The sequence below is a fragment of the Eublepharis macularius genome, chromosome 9 (genome assembly GCF_028583425.1).
Source record: "Eublepharis macularius isolate TG4126 chromosome 9, MPM_Emac_v1.0, whole genome shotgun sequence".
NCBI classification, from domain to species: Eukaryota; Metazoa; Chordata; class Lepidosauria; order Squamata; family Eublepharidae; genus Eublepharis; species Eublepharis macularius.
This window is the reverse complement of record NC_072798.1, coordinates 7,739,149-7,752,450: the sequence shown is the minus strand read 5'-3', so window position 1 is coordinate 7,752,450 and position 13,302 is coordinate 7,739,149. Positions and strand designations below refer to the sequence as shown.

The following is a 13,302-nucleotide window of genomic DNA, read 5'->3' as shown; positions in this document are numbered from 1 at the left end:
GCTATGACCTCCTGCGATTTCGACGCTATGGCCCCTTTGATACAACCCAAGATTGAATTAGCCTTTTTTGCCACTTTTGTTTACTTTTGTTTCCTTCCAAGACTTTAGTAAGAACTACAACAATGTATTGTGTGCAAAACGTTTTGAACATTAGAAGCATTATGGAACTGTTAAGGAAACCTTATCATGGTCCTTCCTTACACACCCAGGGGTACGCTGATCACCACTTCAGGGTCAGGAAGCCCTTTTCTCCAAGCCAGTTTGGCCACGGATCCTGGAGCTTTTTTTGCCAACTTCTGGTCATGGAGCAGGAGTTGCCGGGGATGTGGTGGGGAGGGAGCTGTGAATTTCCTGCATTGTGCAGGGGGTTGGACTAGATAACCCTGGAGGCCCCTTCCAGCGCTGTGATTCTATGATTATACGCTTTGGTGTTTGCTGTGGAACCGTGCTGTTGGAGCACGTAAGGGGGTCTAGGCCCCCTTTCATAGGCGGCAAGGGACACAAGCTGATGGAACATAGACATTTTTGATAGTCTTATTGCAGTAGACTACCGGCGGAGGGTGTGAGGTTGAGATGGCAAATTGCTATATGAAAGTTGGGCAACAGGCTACCTAGGACTGCATGTGTTGGTAGAGTAGCAGCAGTGCAAGAGGTGTTGTGGACAGAGCTCCCTGAGGTTCATAATTTGCAGGGGAAGGGAAGGTACAGTTGTCATAGTTTGTCAGTGGTAGAAATGGAAGTTTGCCTGCTCCTTCCATCGGTCTAGCTGGATGTTCTCTGGTCTGTTGGGGAGCTGCAGATGGTCGCATGCAGTGGCAGGCATGGCCACTTGCAAATAGCTCATGAAAGTAAGCTGTCACTGCCACTTCCCTTGCCTCCGGCAGGTTGGATAACAGAAAGCTCTGGAGGCAGGGGACGAATGGAGATTGGGCTGCTTCTCTTCCTCTGACTTGTCCTCCTGCAGCAATGGGTTGTAGGCTTGAACATGCAGATAAAGAGAGAAACCCTGGCATAGCTGCTGATGCACTCCCGGGCCAAGACAGCCGGGCCTCCGATTTGTGGCGAAAATCTGAGGCAAGCTGCAAAGGTCACAATTGAAGCTGGATAAATAAGCTCAACGAGGGAGATGGTTCCAATGTTCTTGTAGGAGGGGAGGGCAGCGTGTTCATAAACAAGCCACTAAAAGGAACAATCTGTTGTGCAGTGCTGCTGAAAATATCCAATGGGATTCTAAGAAGAAGAAAAAAATTGTGTTCTTTTTCACTTTGTTTGTTCGAATGCCCGGCCTGATTGGTATCATTGTACAAATGACTTGAGTGACTACCTTAAAGGATTTAAAAACAGGCCCCTGCTCTTGTAAGCAGATTAGAACAAAGATGGCCTGGAAAACATGTCTTATGGGGTGAAGTTACATGACTACAGTGGTCCAAGCAATGGTCACCTCTAGGTTGGATTACTGTAACGCGCTCTACGCTGGGCTTCCCATGGGCCTGATCCGGCGGTTACAGCTGGTACAGAATGCAGCAGCGCGGGTCATTGCTGGAGCACCGGTGTGGGAGCATATTACACCGGTGCTACGCCAGCTGCATTGGCTGCCAGTGGAGTACCGAATCAGGTTCAAGGTTTTGGTGTTAACCTACAAAGCCCTACGCGGACTGGGACCGACGTATCTGAGGGACCGTCTCTCACCATATGAGCCCCGGAGGACTCTCCGCTCTGGTGGAAAACATCTTTTAAGTGTCCCTGGCCCTAGGGAGGCCCGCCTGGCGTCGACCAGGGCCAGGGCCTTTTCAGTCCTGGCCCCGACCTGGTGGAATGCTCTGTCTTGCGAGACAAGGGCCCGGCAAGATTTGCTTGCATTTCGCCGGGCCTGTAAGACAGAGCTATTCCGCCAGGCATATGGCTAACACCGGGCAGTGCCCGCCCCCCCCCCCCGTGAAGGGGGGGTTAAACCATCACCCCTATGCAAACACAGAGGCATGTATGAACCACTGGGCAGCATGAATTGTTCTATTTAATGTTTTTAAATGTTTTTAAATGTATTATTTAATGTTTTTAAATGTTTTTAAACATGTTTGTATTTGTTATCCGCCCTGAGCCTGCGAAAGCAGGGAGGGCGGAATATAAATATAATAAATTAAATTAAAATTAAATTACCCTGCAGAAGCTTGAGGGACGCGCGCGCACAGTATTGTATCAGTGAGTAAGCCATGGCAACAACTTGACCATTCCATCAAAATAAAAACAAATTTTTATAATTTTTCACAGAATAAATTAATAACAACATAATAATAACATTCGATTTATATACCACCCTTCAGGACAACTTAATGCCCACTCAGAGTGGTTTACAAAGTATGTCACTATTATCCCCACAACAATATCACCCTGTGAGGTGGGTGGGGCGGAGAGAGCTCCGAGAGAGCTGTGACTGACCCAAGGTCATCCAACTGGCTTCAAGTGGAGGAGTGGGGAATCAAACCCGGCTGTCCAGATTAGAGTCCCTCGCTCCTAACCACTACACCAAACTGGCTCCCAGTTATTAAAATACTTAATAATCATTGTTCAGGGATGCAGTCACACTCTTGAGTAACTGAAGGATTATCATGTAGACACCGCTAGCGAATGGCTTCTGACTCCTGAATGGCTTTTGACTCCACTAGCAAATGGTGCCTAACCAAAGAGTTTTATAATGAGCTATTCTGGGTTCCCCACCTCTTAACTTGACTGCTTTTATCGAGAACAAATCAGAAGTGAGACAGCGTGCACGGTGTGCTGGATCTAAAAAGAGAATTGGTTCCAGAAGAACTGTTCACCTGTGAGCCCATTTCCAGCCTCTTGATAAAGAAGATTCTTGTGGGCAGAAACAAGACATGGTACAGCTCTTTTGAGGACCATACCATTTCAAAATGCAGGAGAAAGATTACAGGTCTGAATGCCTCTGTGCATTAAAAAAAGCCATCAACAGAAAGCTAGCATATCGGGCAAAATTAAACAGGAGTCCTTTCTCATCTTAAATACGAAGCTCATTCCAACTAAGTGAGAGTCACAAAAGCTCATCTAAAATAATATTTGTTAGTTTGTAAGATGCTACTGGTCTCCAGTTTAATTTTGCTCGGAAAAGACTATCATGGTGAACTGTCTGGACAGTATTAGTGTTTTGGCTATATAATAATAACATTCGATTATTCCCTGAAGTTAATTATCCCTTGTCACAGTCGTTTGGTTTATTTGAGGTATCATTTGAGTGTTTGAATCTGTGTTTCTGAGCATGTCCAGCCCTTGAGGGTAAAGAAATTGAGAGAGCGCCAGAATATCTCAATCTCTCTTAGGAGGAGTTAAAACTGCTTGGTGGTGGCGGCGCATTATCCCAATGCAAATGTTTGCGTATTAAGGACGCGGCAAGGGCGGATGTCCGTGTCGCCTGCTGGTAATGCCTGTCTTGGCTAAGGCAGTGGAAGCTCCTGGCAACCTAGGGCTGGAGGCAGAGTTACTCAGAAAAGAGCTGAACAAAGCAGAAGGTCAGTGACCCCTTAAAGAAAGGAGTTTGCTAGTCCAAGGGAGAGCACAGATACAGACACACCACTTTTGGATAGCGTTATGTTTTGTATTGATTTTATAATTGTAACGTGAACCACACTGAAGACCTTTGAGTGGAAAAGCAGTCTAAAAATACACTAAATAAAATACTTAACGTGATTCAGCATTTCTCATAACTAAATATGCTAGCCAATTGTGGCCCCCCCTACTCCCATAATTGTATAAGCTGGAATGGGTTAATAAGCTGTCAATAGGAAATTAGGCCATAGAGGCTGTGTTGTCAGTGCCTCATACCTTCAGCATGACTATGTTCATGCTTGCAGTAATCTTGTTTTCTTTTTATAAAAGACCTTTGCCCACAGCTAGGCATCTCATCCGATGCGCGGCTGCCGCAAACCGCAGCTGCTGGTTAAATTCCTCCCGTAACATTGAGAACTTTTTTTTGTCTGCATCCTGATGCGGAATGACTCTCCCAAAACATTTAAGAAAGCAAAGGTTGGCAGCGTGGTCCTGTTCAGATAGGCTCTTGGAATAACTTCTTTTGAAAAAGATAACCCAGTGTGGCAGTGTGGAATAGTGGCTAGATGATTAATCTAGGGTAGGATCTGGGCGACTCAGGTTCAGTTCCCCACTCTGCCATGGAAGCTTGCTGGGTGACCTTGGGCTAGCCTAACCTGCCTCACAGGGTTGTCGCGAGGATAAGATGGAAGAGAACGATGTAAACTGCTTTGGGGCGAAAGGTGGGGTGTAAATGAAGATAAAATTAAAAAATGAGCAAATGCGAACTGCGAACTTGAAAGTATTTCAGGTTTATTGAAAGCAGCATCAGTCTGCGTTGTCGGAAGAGGGATTTCTGAGCAAGTTTCTCCTTTCACTTAGTTTCAGGTGGGTAGCTGTGTTGGTCTGCCATAGAAGAGCAAGATTTGAGTCCAGTAGTGCCTTAAAGACCAACAAGATTGCTAGAGTATAAGCTGTCAAGAGCCAAGCTTTCCTTGAAGGAACGCCTGTGCCCTAGAAATCTCACTGGTCTTTAAGGTGCTGCTGGAGTTGAATCTTGCCCTTCTCCTTTCACTGAATTTGCCTTTCACAGTCGCCTTTATCAGGTGGTTGCCACTGCTTCGTGAGGAATCCTTTTTATGGTTTTTCTTGAGAGGCAATTTGTATTGGAGCCCCTAGAATGAGCCAATAGTGGTCCCTGTCATGGGATCTTTCAGTCCAAGTTGAGTTGTACAACCAGCATGTTGGAGGTCTGTCTCAGCTAGGTGAAAAGTCTTTTTTTGTGTATCGACAGCCACGTAAACTTGAGTAATGTCCCCAGCCTCCAAATTGTGCAAAGCAGTTGCTTTGTGACATTAATCTTTTTTTTCTTTTGCTCTGGAGCCACCCATTCACAGCCCTCTGAACCACAAAACATTGCTCATTAAAAAATAAAGATGTCAACAGTACTCTAAAAGAAAAAGAGCCAGTGTAACTCTTTTTGTGATTTCATATTAAAGGGCAACATGTGACTAATGGATTCTGTGTATAGGATTTGTTATGTTGAATATAATAAGGATGAACAGTATGAATAACTAGTAAACAGCCAACGGTATATTTGTTGAACCTAACTTGACAATATGTTTTTGACTGGCCTTTCATTGTGTCGGTGTTTTTTTTTTACATTCTCATTTTGTGTACTTGATTTTATGGGGAAAAGGGAGGGAAAACCTTCTGACCATGCACATTTCCATCTGGGTAACATGACTTGTAGATCTGCCAACTGGAAGACTTTGAAAACTGCCCTTGAAGATAGCACGTTCCTCTTCTCACTGTGAAAGAACTGAGAGAAATATTCCAAAGTGAAGCAAATACTTTTAAGAGCAAATAACATTGAAACAAGTAAACGAATGCTTTCGGGATCAGCGGATGGGGAACAGATTTTAGAGCTTGGTGAAAAAAAGTTTGATAAATAGCGACGACTTTCAAAAATCTTGCAGAGGAACTATATTGGGTTTCAAAATACCATGGGCTGTTTCAAGTATCTCGAGACAAATTGCAGAAGTGTAGTTTTGAGAAGAGTTCCTAAAGAGTTGAGAAGGGGGAAACATCAGTTATACGTTTTATAGAAACTTGGTTAGGTGGAATTACATGAAGTCTAGGCTAGGACTCTAGGACTCATGCCTTTAGATAAAAAATTAAACTAAAGATGTGATGGGAAGACCATGAAACGTCATAGTTAAAATAGAAGGAAACATCCAAAGGTTTCAGGGGTAGAAACTGGGTTCTGAGCCTGTTAGAAATAATTCAGAAATCCGTTCCAAATGATCTATGAAGAGGATTGGAAGTGCATTATCCAACGTGTGCGGAATCAGCCGTAGATCAGTTTGACTTTTGTCTACTGCAGGCCATTGTCTCTTAACCTCAGTTCTTAGTCTCCAGTTTATGGCTCGTGTATGGGCTGTTATGATTAGGAAGTTAATATGAAGCTTTCTGAACACTGAAAGTGCTATATAAATGCTAAGTCAGTATCTTCGAGATGCAATCGCTTTCTAAAGCAAAACCTTTTAATGATCTGGGCATATAATGACCCATACTGTGTTACAAGATCAGAGTTTTCAGAGTCCTCCCCGTGGCTCGTTTTGACTGATCTAGTAGCCAAGTCCAAGCATTCAGTTTGAAAGCTTGCTTTCAGAATAACAAAGGCAATTTAGCTCAGTAAGATACCACCTGAAAAAGCTGTTGATATTTCTTACTATCTCAAGGAAATACTTAAAGAGGACTGTGAGACTCCCACAGATGTGTGTTCAAGCCCTCCCTCTGGCTGAGAGATTTCACCCTAAATGCACCCCCCCCCTCAACAGCCAGGATATACAGCACAGCGCTTTTAAACTGGAGCAGATAAACAGACCATTTCGGCATGTTAGAAGCTGCCTTGCTTTTATCTTGTTCCTTCTTGTTCAGATCATACACACAGAAAGGACTTTGGCCACAGCTTGCACTTTGTTTGGCTTGGCAGGCCCTCGACGGTAGAGTGGCCAGGATCAAAATATTACATTTGTTGCTTAGGTGAAAAATACCTTTCCTCTCTGAAACTTGATAATACTTTTTGTTTGTGATGTTTTCAAAACCAGACCCAAATGCAAGAACACTGCATGTATCGACAGTACATGCTGGTACTCTCGATGGCCCCTCATACTCTGCTGTGTGCAGAATCAGTTTTTTAGCTTAGTCCAGTTTTTTGCCTCAGTGTGGCCTGTTGCCTTATTCATTCCCTGTGGGTGTCAAGAAGTTCACTTAACAGCTGCAGTGTCTTTTCATGAGATTTACATTTCACCCTCGTCTTCCTCTGGGGAATGAAAGGAGGCCAGCAAACCAGGCACGGTGCACATGGATGCATGAAGAACTTCATTTGTGTGTAGCAGTAGAAAAGAGCAAGAGTCCAGTAGCACCTATAAGACTAACAAAATTTGTGGTAGGGTATGTATGAGCTTTCTTGAATCACAGCTCATTTCTTCAGATACCTGAAAGTAGATAACAGATATAGGAAGAAGTGAGCTGTGACTCACGAAAGCTCATACCATACCACAATTTTGTCAGTCTTATAGGTACTACTGGATTCTTGCTTTTTTCTACAGCTACAGACAGACTGACATGGCTACCCATCTTCATTTGTGTGTGCAGAACAGTTTTCTTTGCACATGTTCTTCAGTTAATAAAAACATCTAGTAAATTTCATTTAACTTATGTACCCTTTTCATTCTTATGCTTGTATTGATGTTAATTGTGTACTGAAAATTAGTGAGAGGTGAGTGGTTTGTAAAAAAACCAAAACCCAACAACTGCCAGGGGTATCTCCCTTAGGGCCGGTGCAGTGTAGTGTTAAGTGTGAGACTAGTATCTGGAAGACCTGGTTTCGAATCCTCATTCTGCCATGGAAGCTTGCTGAGTGGTGTTGGGCCAGCCACATCCTCTCAGCCTATTCTACCTCATGGGGTGGTTGTTAGGATAAAATGGAGGAGAGAAAAACGATGGGAAAGAAGGGCGAGGTATAAAGTAAATGAAATGTCTACATGTGTTACGTACAGCATGGGGCAGGTGTTAGCAGTATTTATTTATTTATATCATATTTGTATTCTGCCCTCCCTGCGAACAGGCTTATCTGCCCCTCTTCCCACTGAGAGGCAGATAAGAAATCATAAGCTCCCTTCCTCATACAGCATAAGTGCAAGGCACTGCCTGGCACAACATGGGTGCCAGCCAGGTAAAAGCCTGAAAATATAGTTCAGAAAGGAGAGTCAGAGAAGTTGGCTGACTAAACAATGAAGCTCCCAGGAAACTTCTGTCTAATCTCATCCACACCCTGCCTCACTTCCTTCACCCACTTACCTTGATTAAGCACCACCTAACGCTATTCCTAAAACGAGACGGCTTGACTCAATAAAAGAAGCCAATTTGCAGGATCTGAGCAAGTCTGTTAATGATAGGAAGTTTTGAAGGTCTTCCATTCATAGGGCCGCCATAGATCGGAGGCAACTTGATGGCACATAACACACAACGCTATTCAGCAAACCTGATAGCTTTTCCCATCCAGTATTCAAAAGGTCATCAAGCCCCATTTTACACCTGTGATCCACCTTGGGTGGATCCGCCACTCCCCGGAAAAACCATTAAGTTTTTGCTTTGGGGGCAAATGCCTCGGCTTGCCCCAGGGAGCCTTTTGCCCTGTATCTGGGCTCCCTAGCCACCAGTGTGTGTGTGTGAGTCTTTGAATCCAAACACATGCCCCCAAATCCATTTGGGCTTCTCCTTCTTCTCCGTGAAACACAGGTCGTTTTGCTGCTCCCTCCATGGACCTCTGTCTTCGAGACTGGTAACTGTTGTCTTCCCTGAAGCTGCTTTCTCCCCTTTTCCTCCCTGATTTCCTCTTAGTTAACCTTGTATGTTTGCTGTGTGTGGTTTTCTATACATTTGTCCTTTTGTTTCTCTTTCATTTAAAAAAACCCTTTCTAGTTGAACATCTGCCTGATTTATTTTGAGAGTTCTCTTAAAGGAATAATCCCCATAAACATAGGTGGAGAATCCCAGTTCCTCCCTCTCACTTGTCTCCTTAAAGCTAATTCCCTCCAACTAATTAGGAGACTGCCTGTCTATACCTGTGTTTATTCCGGGCCAGCAAGGGGACGCCTTTGCTTGTTATGGAGCCTCTAGAGCCTATTGCTTGAGTTAGTGTACTCGGTGTAATTTGTGAGAGGTGCACTGAAATTGGCGGTAGGTGCTGGTTTTCCTCAATTTGTTAAAGAATTGGTACAAAAGCCATGTAGCATCCTTTGCTGCTCTCCAAGTTGGGTTGGGAGTCTTGGTGGCTGAAGCTTCTTCATTTGCACATTGCTGGCAGTCAGTGACGTGCACGTTGATGGTGTGGCAAAGCTTTTTTTATTACTTGTGTGCTACAGGGCAGCCTGGTCTTCGGTAGGTGAAGAGCAACAAGCAAAGATTAGCAGATTGTCTATCTGTGGGCTGAATCCTCACTTCATAAAATGTGGTTTTGCATTAGATCTGAACTGACCCAGCGGAACAGTTTTTGGTTTCGATTAAATCTTCTGGGGAAGCAGTTTCCTACAGTTCTTAAGCCTAGTGGGAGGGTCACTCTGGTCTGGGCTGTACCACTTCAGATTGCAAGTGTGGGTCAGGGAGATAAGTTAAAGTCTCCTTGACCTCCTGATTTAATATCTCAGAATTGAACACAGCTTTCCCCCCGTCAGATGAGCTTCCAATGAGATAAATCCCCTTCTGTCTGACGTGGCACGGCTCAGGTTTACTGCTTCACTGAAACCTCTCATTGCAGCAAAGATGAAGATCTTAAAAACATAATCAAAAGCATGTTCAGAGTGAAACTACTGGCCGAAATGCTTGTCTTTTCAGGTGTGTGAGTGGAGGTCTGCATCCCTGGATGCCTTGTTTCTGTGGAATTTAACCATACATGAGCATCATAGCCCTCCTTAGCTCTTTATTAAACTAGCCAGTCTTCTGTGAATCAGATATATGTAATGCTAGCAATCCAGAGGCAAACACTCAACCAGGGACTCAACCAGGTGCATTGTTTTCAGTTAATTGCTTACCCTGTTCATAACTTTTTGGTACCATCTAGCACATAGTACCTCTATATTTAAAAATTAGTAAATTAACTAGACATGGTACGTTTGCTGTTTCTCAGCCTGATGGCTAGTCGGAAACAAAATCCACTGTTCAGCACATCTGATACCCTTCTTTTCTAACCGTGAGTTTGTTCCACTCTGTCTCTTCCATAGTTCAGTCCTAGCTTCGCAAAAAGTATATTGCAGAAGTTATGAATAGACGTTTCTAGGGCCAGCTGTGCCAGAGTGCTCCTATGGGAGTAATTTGGAATGATTCTTTCACGGAAAAATAAATGTGGAAATATTCTTCAGAATGAAAAACCATGTGGACTTTGCTGGAAAGGTCAGTGCTGTGTCCCATGTATGTTCCCGCTCCATTTCGATGGATTTGCAGGAAGAGGGAGAATGTTCCGTTGGAACTAGGTCCCAGCATTGCCTTGTGGATAGACAGTCTTAAAACTCTCTTAAGCATGCTGATCTGTGAAAAACAACAACAAGAACAACAAAACTCTCCTTCCAGACAGAAAATTACTGTGCCAGGGAGAAGAGTTTTAGCCTAGCCTCTTCCCTTACACACTGCTTTTCTATGTGGGTGGATTTTTTCTAATGGAGAAGAGCATCCCATCAGTTGACCCCCCCCCCTCGCAGTCAGAATTAGTCCAGTTAAGTAACATGGTGCTGGGCTTGATGGAGCGCTGGCCTGATCCACCGGGGTCTTCTCCTGTTCTTAGATTGACCAGCTCCTCTGTTCACAAGGGACCCGAGCATGAACATGTTAAACAAGAAAAGTAATTTTTTGTCGAAGGCTTTCACGGCCGGAGAACGATGGTTGTTGTGGGTTTTCCGGGCTGTATTGCCGTGGTCTTGGCATTGTAGTTCCTGACGTTTCACCAGCAGCTGTGGCTGGCATCTTCAGAGGTGTAGCACCAAAAGACAGAGATCTCTCAGTGTCACAGTGTGGAAAAGATGTAGGTCATTTGTATCTACTCAGGAGGGGTGGGGTTGAGCTGAGTCATCCTGTAAGAGTTTCCCAGGGTGTGGAATGCTAATGGCGGGAGGCTTCACTGTATCCTGAGGAGGTTCTTTTGCATATGGATTGGAGCTTGATGTGCTAAGCATGGTTTCCAGTTCTGAAAAACACCAGGCTAACAAAACACTCTATACTCGACAATAGCCCTGCAGAGAAGATTAGCACATCAAGCTCCAATCCATATGCAAAAGAACCTCCTCGGGATACAGTGAAGCCTCCCGCCATTAGCATTCCACACCCTGGGAAACTCTTACAGGATGACTCAGCTCAACCCCACCCCTCCTGAGTAGATACAAATGACCTACATCTTTTCCACACTGTGACACTGAGAGACCTCTGTCTTTTGGTACTACACCTCTGAAGATGCCAGCCACAGCTGCTGGCGATACGTCAGGAACTACAATGCCAAGACCACTGCAATACAGCCCGGAAAACCCACAACAACCAAAGTAATTTTTTTTAAAAAAATAAAGGTTTTAAATTGTAGTACTGTTTGTTTTATATTGTGAGATGCCTCGTGGGCTGACAGCGTGCCAAAAGGATATTAAAAAGGAAAAACTGTCCAGTCAAGAAAATATAAAAATATCTGGCAAATTGAGTACCAAGATTTTATCTGTTCAGTTTGTTTGTCAGCAAGATACTCCAGTTTTCTTAAGACATGATACCGGCTCTTCCGGCACAAGGAAATCCACATCTGTTGTAGAGCACCATTCATTAGCACTCGAGGAAATGTGAAGGTCCCAGCTTTTAATACAAAAACCACAGCAATCTGTCTTCCTTGCTGAAGAAACCTGAGTCATCATTTTTGTAGAATATTATGTGTATTCGGGTGAATGTTCTCTGCTCTCCACGGGTTTTAAAACATTTAGTCACGTTGTACCAGAAAGAACAGTCACACTTCTGCCCTTGGGCTTCCAGATGTAGCTTTCTGCATGAATCATCTGTGGTCTAAATATATTTTTAAAAGTTATGGCAGCACCTTGAAGACTAACAGGTTGAAAGTAGCATTGGTGGTTGTGGACTGAAAGAAAAGGTGACTGTAACGGAAACAAATGTGCTTTATCAGATGCAAGAGAGAATGGGCTCTTCTCTCTGTCTGGTGATGTGTATTCTAGTCCTTGAAACTTATGCAACAATAACTCTGTTAATCTCTAAGGTGTTTAAAGTCTCTTGCATTTGTTGTAACCAGTCGTCACCCCCCCCCCCGCCCCGAGTTAAACAATGGCTCATGCAGGTAATAGTTTTCTCGGATAAATGTTGTAACCCCAAAGGCTGAGACTGGCTGACAGTTACGCATAAGGGAATAGCCGAGTTCATTCCACGAATGCCCCAGACCTCTGCTCTTTTTAGCCTATAGCTGGCTCGGGAAGATTATTTATAGCGGTGTGCAATCCAGATCTGGGATTCGGGAAAAAGATGGATTTTTGCTTATCCTGTTAGATCTGGCTTTCCAAATTAGAGATTCTGGGATCTGATCTGGGAACGCAGATACAGACCTCCAGGTAAATCTTGGAAACATGGTTTCAGCCTCTGGCCAGCTCCTTCCGGGGCTTCTCTCACTTTTTCCCCAACCGGAGAGGGGGAGATTGGTCAAGTTTGGTTGAAAAATGCCACCTCCAACCCCCTGGATGCCGCCAGATAGTTTTCCCTATGAGGAATAATGGTTTAATAAATCTGGGATTCTCTGATCTGCTTTAACCAGATCAAAGAATCCTGTATTTTAGGAATCCCAGATTTTGGGGGGGGGGGGGGTGTCCTTAAAACCAGGATTCCCTGGATTTTTTTTGATGCACACCTCTAATTATTTACCCATTCTGAATTCAGAATTTCATGCCTACTGCACCTCAATCCCAGGAGAATCTTGATATAACCATAGTACGGCACATGTCTATTACAGTGCAGTCCCATATGAATTCACTGGACTCAGACTGGGATAGCTCAGCATAAAGATTGTTAATGGGCGTCTTTGCCCTTATTCTGTCACTAACAGACAACTGTACTCTCTTCACTATTTAGCTAAACCTTTTCACGGGCTGTTGGTGATCCTTGGGCATGCTTTCTCCATTAATCAACCTCACCGTATACATTTCCAACATGATCATCCTGTTGCATGCCTCCCTATGCTACTAACTTGCATGACCAAAAAAATACAATCCAAGGTTATCCTACGATTTGTTTGAGAGCAGGCTGTACGATTTGCTAGCCAGCCGGCAAACACGTGGCAAACTTTCCCCAAGCCACCGATCAGTTAATCTTTCTCCGAAGCTTTCTGGCGGCGCCGTTCTGTTCAGCAGCCACCTTGTATATTGTGACTGTTGAATGCGCGGTCATCAAGCTGATGCTGTACACGGTTTCTTGCACACATGCTCTGTGTTGGGTACGTCTCTTTGGAGCACTGAATTCAGGTTATTCCTCGTCTTCTAAGAGTTGACAAAATGGTCACGCGGTTGCCAGCATGTGCTCAAAGTGACAGGAAGCGAAGTCACTTAAAATAGGCCGTTAAATAAATTACAGGCAAGGACAGTGACTAAGTTCTCTGTAGAATTTGGTGCGTAGATCAGAGCATAGAAAGCGTGACTAAGGAGAGGCTCATCTCCAGCATTTGACTTCCCGCTACCA

At 44.2% G+C, this 13,302-nt stretch overlaps 1 protein-coding gene across 2 annotated transcripts in view; it reads left to right on the top strand.

Moving 5' to 3' along the window:
* The window catches only part of MKLN1 (muskelin 1), a 107,762-nt gene that overhangs the window by 67,210 nt on the left and 27,250 nt on the right, over positions 1–13,302 (top strand). The gene's annotated exons all lie outside the window — the stretch shown is intronic.